Source organism: Pimephales promelas, chromosome 2, assembly GCF_988280905.1.
Source record: "Pimephales promelas chromosome 2, fPimPro1.hap1.1, whole genome shotgun sequence".
In the NCBI taxonomy this organism is placed as follows: Eukaryota; Metazoa; Chordata; class Actinopteri; order Cypriniformes; family Leuciscidae; genus Pimephales; species Pimephales promelas.
The window spans coordinates 13,794,143-13,802,000 of NC_142770.1; positions in this window are offsets into that span (position 1 = coordinate 13,794,143).

Genomic DNA, 7,858 nt, shown 5'->3' on the forward strand with positions numbered 1-7,858 from the left:
AGATTCTCCTCCATCAAAACATCCAGGCCGAGAGAGAGAGGGAGAAAGAGAGAGAGAGAGAGATGGATTATAATAGTGACTTGGGTGAAAAGAAAAAGCTCTGACTCCAGTTCTGACTCCAGCTTACTACTAACTGATCGAGGATATTTTAAAAAGATTATCCAAAAATGAAACTTCTGTCATGTTCTTACCCTCATGCTGTTCCAAATACTTATAACTTTCTTTAATCTGTTAAATATGGGCGAAATTTTGAAGAATATTCATATGACAAATAAAGCAAACAATTGATTGGTGTAACAGTGATTGGTGAACTAAGTAACTACACCGATCCATTCCTCAGGTGTGACAGTCGGGCTCCTAAAAAGTATCAAAAGTATCATAAAAGTAGCCTAACTAACTCACTAACTCACTCACTCACTCACTAACTAACTAACTCACTCCCTCACTCACTCACTCACTAATAACTAACTCACTCACTCAATAACTAACTTACTAACTAATTCACTCACTCATTTACTAACGCACTAACTACCTCACTAACTAACCAATACCTAACTAACTAACTAACTAACTAAATCACTAACTAACCAATAACTAACTCACTCACTAACTCACTAACTAACTCACTAACTAACTACCTCACTAACTAATAACTAACGCACTAACTCACTCACTCACTAACTCATTAACTAACTCACTAACCACCTCACTAAGTAATAACTAACTCACTAACCAACCAACTCACTAGCTCACTAAATTAATTAACTCACTAGCTAGCTAACTCACTAACTCATTAACTAATTCAGTAACTACCTCACTAACTAACTAATAACTAAATCGCTAACTAACTAACTCATTACCTCACTAACTAACTAAATCACTAACTAACCAACTCACTAACTAACTCACTACCTAACTCACTCACTAACTAAATCACTAGCTAACTCACTCACTAACTAAATAACCCACTCGCTAACTCACTCACTCGCTAACTCATTAACTAACTCACTAACTAATAACTCACTCACTAACTAACTCACTAGCTAACTCACTCACTAACTAAATAACTCACTAGCTAATTCACTCACTCACTAACTCATTAACTAATAACTAACTCACTAACTAACTCATTAACTAATTAATAACTAACTCACTAACTAAGTCATTAACTAATTAATAACTAACTCACTCACTAACTACCTCACTAACTAATAACTAACTCACTAACTAACTAACTCACTCACTAACTAATAACTAACCAACTCACTAGCTAACTCACTCACTAACTAAATCATTAACTAATTAATAACTAACTCACTCACTAGCTAACTCACTAAATCCCTCACTAACTAATAACTAACTCACTAACTCACTCACAAACTTATAACTAACTAACCAACTCACTAGCTAACTCACTCACTAACTAACTACGATCCATTCAGAGTGACAGACAGTCAAGCTTCCCAAGTATCCCAACTCCAATAGTACTCTAACCAACTAGACCGCAAACTAATTTATCCATTAAGAATACAGGACAGAAAAGAATCATTAAAATAGTTGAACTAACAAACTATGTATATAATATAATATAATATATCTGACCTTACCTTGAAACATTTCTACTTGAAAAATAACCATATTCATCTAAAAATGCATCTTAGCAAAACCAACCCCAAAATAGCAGTTACCTAACAAGTGAATTGTGGGAAAGATGTGTGCAACCAGGAATTCATTTGATTCCAGACCAGTATATTTTAAGGTCATATACTTCTCTGTGCAGCCTGATTCTATTGTTTAGGAGATTTTTTTTTTCCGAGATAAATGCTCTCAAATCTCAGAGCTGTCGGCCAAGTAGTGCTTTCTATTTACAGTAGAGGTAGAACGAGAAAAGGAGGAGTGGATGGATGGAAGAATGGATGAGAAAAGAGAAGGATTAGAAAAGCAGTCTGACAGTCCTTCTCTCGAATGGTTCAATTCTCCAAGAAGTGAGTCAACGAAGAGAGAGAGAGAGATATCACCGGACAAGAGGGTGAAAAGAAAAATGAAGATTAAGATTAGTGCTCTGGCCACAGCCGGAAAGAAAGAAGGGATGGAAAAAAAAGAACAATGGGATGATGAGTCTGGTGTGAGCCTGAATGAAATACTGAACGAGAGAAAAGGATTGACGGCTCACATGAATAAACCAGAACTGAAAGTGTCTCCATTATCAAGCAGTATGACAGAGACAGAGCGAGAGAGAGACAATCATGATTAATCAACAGCCTCTCGTCATTTAATAATCACCCTTCCGCCCATCTCCCTTTCCACGCTTGACACAGGAAACCAGCCAACCTAAGCAGAAAATGCACTAAGCAGTCAGTCACTATACAGACGAATCTCAAGAAATGGGTCAAGAACATGTCCATGTCATCCCATCCCAGAAATTAAAAAAAGTAATCAAGATATATGTGTGCATCTATATATATCTCTCTATAATTATGACATAATGCTGATTACTTAACCAAATTAAATCTAAATCCAAATCAAAATTACCCCCAAAAGATGAGAAAATTATTTAAATACACATCACAAAATGTAGCTTTAGAAAGATTTAATTTATTCAACATGGCATTTATTATGCAAACTTTTAGACTACAATGGTCATTTTGTTTTCATCTGAATTGGTATTTAGATATTTTCACACCTTTATTGTGTCTCAGAAATGGCATGAATGCATTTCAATTACAATAAAATAATGCAATGAGATTAATGGGTTTTAAATGGGTAGTAAAAGTATAGTTTATTTAAAAAAGAAAACTCTCATCATTTACTCACCTTCATGTCGTTTCAAACTTGTATGACTTTGTTCTGTGGAACAAACAATAAGATAATTTCAGAAATTTCTTATTTTCGACCACCACCACCACCAGCCTGCACAGTGGTAACAAGTCATGATGGATCCATGTTCTCATTCTGTTTACGCCAAATTCTGACTCAAACATCTGAATGTCTCAACAGAAATCAAGACTCATTAGACCAGGCAATATTTTTACAGTCTTTTTATTTTATATTTTTAACTTTTACTTTAATAAAAAAAAAGTCCACAAAGTATTTACAAAACGTATGTCCATTAAAGCTGAAGTGCGTAGTGTTTTTAATATCAGATTTTTGACGGCAATTATGACAATTAAGCACAATTATGTAATAAGATATTCGTTTTTTGCTTTTTTCAAATGCAATGACATTTAATTTTATATAATATTTTTTTTTCACTATTTTAAAGCAGCCTTTAATATATGTTGATTTTAATTAGAATAAAAAAAAAAAATGATATGAGAAAATCACTTTTTGTGAGTATTACAGTCAATCAAACAAACACACAAAAAATTTAATAAAAAAAACCACCTCAACATTAACTTGTCCAGGTGCGTTAAAGTTATTAAAACTAATTATATAAATTTATCATGTTGTTTTAATATACAAAACTACATTAATTAAAGGCACAACAGACACTTTTATGGTGGATAAAAACTTTGTCAGATGGGCTGTATACAAAGTAAACATACATTAAACATTTTTTTTTTGTTTGATTGTTCTTTGATTTTGGCGTAAATGTAACCTGAACATATTCAACCAACATCCATGAACATCAATTCAATTTACCTAGTTTCTGTGAGATTCACCCCTACGCTTGCAACTTTATTTTATATTGTGATCCATTTTAATCTTTAAAGCTGGCTTGATCTCATTCCGCTCTGTAAATTGATCACAACAGCTTTTAAGCATTAAACCATTGTGATAAACGCGAGAAAGTGAAGCGAAAAACAAAACCCTGCCTTTCTGACAGCGTTCTGACAGAAAATAGGGCACTTTCATATTTATTTAAGCACTGGGCTCAGATCCAGAGAAATCCTGTGAGAGTTTGAGACAGAATGAGAGAGAGAGAGAGAGAGAGAGGAAGGAGGACAGCCGCTCATACACAGAGACAAGGGCAGACTGTCATTCAAAAACCACAATCACGAGGGAGTGTGTGTACCAGAGAGAGAGACGCAGAAAAAAAACCCCACACAGATCACACTGTCACATTTAGATATGACTGAGAGCTGACGGCGGCTTGTGAAACCAAATCAGGCTGAGCATCTCCAACACCCTGATTAAAACATCATGATGTCTGGATTTCACAAATAAACACGATTCATAACAGGAAGAAAAGCCACCCGTCTGTTACTGTAAAGGAAACTAGACTGACATAAAGACTAATTTTTCAATGAACAAAATCCAGAGGGAGTTTGATCTGATGTCAAATATAGATGTCATTTTAGTAAAACATCTGGTTAGCCACTGTGAAGAGTTTCTCTCTCAATGATTCTGATAATTACTCTACTGGCAATTCATTATTTATGGTGATAAAATAATGATTAAAAGCATTTAAACCCAATTAAACTTGAGAGATGAAAAACATCTTGAATACTCTGTTCCAGAATGGTGCGAAAATACTTTACAATATAATACATTTTTGTTGCAATATAATTGCATTTTTTTTAAGAAACAAATTGTCATGACATCAATTATATATGTGTATATATATATTCATTTTAATGTTGACATTGAAATTGGTTCCTCACTTATAAACGCAAAATAGCAACAAATGACTAACTTTATATTGTATTACAGTAATGAAAATTAGTGGTTTTCTTTGCTTTTATCATAATTTTTCCCCTCAAAATGAACATGAACCGCACAAAAAAAGCATAATGCAATTACCACAATAATACAAATACAATAGTAGTATATAAATATATAAAGTACTGACTTAATATAATTTGTCTTAAAGGGATAGTCCACTTTGAATTTTTTTTTTTTTGATATGTTTTAGCTTACCTCAAGGGCACCCAAGATGTAGGTGTCTTTGTTTTCACAGTATTTTCAATTTTGATCGTTTGTGTCTATCAGTCATATAATGGAGGTCTATGGGGTCCACCTCAAAGAGCATGCACAGAGAAGTCCAAATTAAACATGATTTAATGACTCGTAAATGTAAGTACACATTGATGGCCTAAGACATGAAACGAGCGGTTTATGTCGTTTTTACCTCTTGTAATCACAGCCATAAAGCGCCCGCGCCCTCAGATCATTTCGACATGGCTGTGATTACAAGAAGTAAAAACGATATAAATACTGTTCGTTTTCTCACACAAACCGCTCGTTTCGTGTCTTAGGCCATCAATGTGTACTTACATTTGCAAGTCATTAAATCATGTATAATTTTGACTTCTCTGTGCATGCTCTTTGAGGTGGACCCCATAGACCTCCATTATATGACTGACTATAACGGTTTGACCTAAAAATATCAAAATTGAAAATACTGTGTAAACAAAGACACCAACATCTTGGATGCACTTGAGGTAAGCTAAAACATATCAAAATTAATTTAAAAAAAGTGAACTATCCCTTTAGTTTTAAAAAAAAAGTGGGCTTAAAATAAACATAACTTTAAAATTAAAGCTGTTGGTAGATTCCAAAAATATTATTAGAAAAATGAATACTTCCTACCTAATCCCAATCCCAGGACACAAACACAAAATAAAAACATTGACATTTCTACATTGATTTGATTGATTTTATTTGTAAGGCACCAGAAGCATTTCCTTACTGCAGAAATTTCCATTTATGTATAGTAAATGTTTATGTACTTTGTTTTAATATGGAATGAAGCTATTTTATAACACAATTATTTTTGCACTGTAGGTTGTACAATATACATAAAATTAGGAATCGAAAAAACAAACAAACAAACGAAAAGACTTTTATAATGCACAGAATGCTTACAATGCTTGTAAGAAATGGCAAAAGGCAAGCAATGAATTCTGGGAAGAGAGGGCTGTCGGGGGTTCGAGAAAGAAAGGATGATGGGGCGACAACCTGCTCTCGAGTGCCTCACGAGTTAAGAGTCCTCTAAAACACAGACGTATCATTCAAAACTGACACGAAAGCATTCGTTTGCACATAAAGCTTTAGGTCTATGTATAACGTGCACATACGGTACACCTGCGGCCCACCTTTATAGCAAAACACTTTGCATTTGGCTAGATTTTGAACTACTACTTTCTGTCCTTAAAAAGAAAAACGTCAACAGATTAGATTTGAGCATATGTAGCAAGCTACGAGAATAAATCCTGGCACTTCTATCAAATATACACTGACAGAATCAAACAGAATACATTGTACCAATAAACAATGCGAGCAGATTTGTTTTGAAAGCACTACAATATAATCTGGAGGCCTTTCATTTATGTAATTTTATGTTGGCACTACCATAATTTAATTGAAAAGTTTAGAAAGCAGCTTCACTCCTTAATCCCATATGGTTTAAACTAGTGCTGTCAAGTTGATTAATTGGGATTAATAGCATCTAACATAAAAGTTTGTAAATATGTGTGTGTGTATGCTTTTGTGTGTGTGATTTTTATATAGAAAAATCACACACACGTATACATTATATATAACCACTCACCTAAGGATTATTAGGAACACCATACTAATACTGTGTTCGACCCTCTTTGCCTTCAGAACTGCCTTAATTCTACGTGGCATTAATTCAACAAGGTGCTGAAAGCATTTTTTAGAAATGTTGGCCCATATTGACAAGATAGCATCTTGCAGTTGATGGAGATTTGTGGGATGTAAATCCAGGGCACAAAGCTCCCGTTCCACCACATCCCAAAGATGCTCTATTGGGTTGAGATCTGGTGACTATGGAGGCCATTTTAGTACAGTGAACTCATTGTCATGTTCAAGAGACCGATTTGAAATGATTCAAGCTGCATTATCCTGCTGGAAGTAGCCATCAGAGGATGGGGACATGGTGGCCATAACGGGACGGACATTGTCAGAAACAATGCTCAGGTAGGCCGTGGCATTTAAACGATGCCCAATTGACACCAAGGGGCCTAAAGTGTACCAAGAAAACATCCCGCACACCATTACACCACCACCACCAGCCTGCACAGTGGCAACAAGGCATGATGGATCCATGTTCTCATTCTGTGGACAGAATGAATGTCTATAATGAAATCGAGACTCATCAGACCAGGCAACATTTTTCCAGTCTTCAACTGTCCAATTTTGGAGAGCTCTTGCAAATTATAGCCTCTTTCCTTTTCACATCATTCTTTGTAAACCCTAGAAACGGTTGTGCGTGAAACCTTTTTTTATACACACACATTATACATTTACAAAGTTTTATGTTAGATGCGATTAATTGCACTAGTTTAAATGTGTCTACAGTTTTGTAAAGCAAACATATGGACAACCCAAATCTAAAGCATCCACCCAACCCCAGTAAAAAGCATAGAGCTAGAAATAAAAGGCGTGTTAAGTCTAGTTTTCATTTCCAGAATAGATGAAATCAAAATTAGATTTTTATTACGACAATCTATGACTCGAATACTGCTATAGCTGCAAATTACAGCTTCAATTAGACACAAAAACAGCTTTTTCTTGATGCAATCTTCTGATTGGATAAATGTTAGACCGGTTCTTTATTTTGTGGGCATGTCAAAAGAAGCGTATTTCATATCATATGTTTGCAGAAACATACATAGGACACCTAAAATAGCACAACTTCAAACTAAAGTGACCCTGAGGGTCTTAGTGTGGACTTGCTATGGACTTACTGCCCCCTCTTGGTAGAATCTCATACTACAATATCACACTAGGAGAAAGCAAAATAACGATCGCATCCAAGCTTTTACCTTAAGACCACTTAAGAAAGCAATGTGCTAAATTTCTTTTCTCTTTGTTGGGATTATAGATATGATTTCACATACTTCATGTTTCTGTAGTGCGATCAAAACAACGAAAAATAGATGTTTAAAGA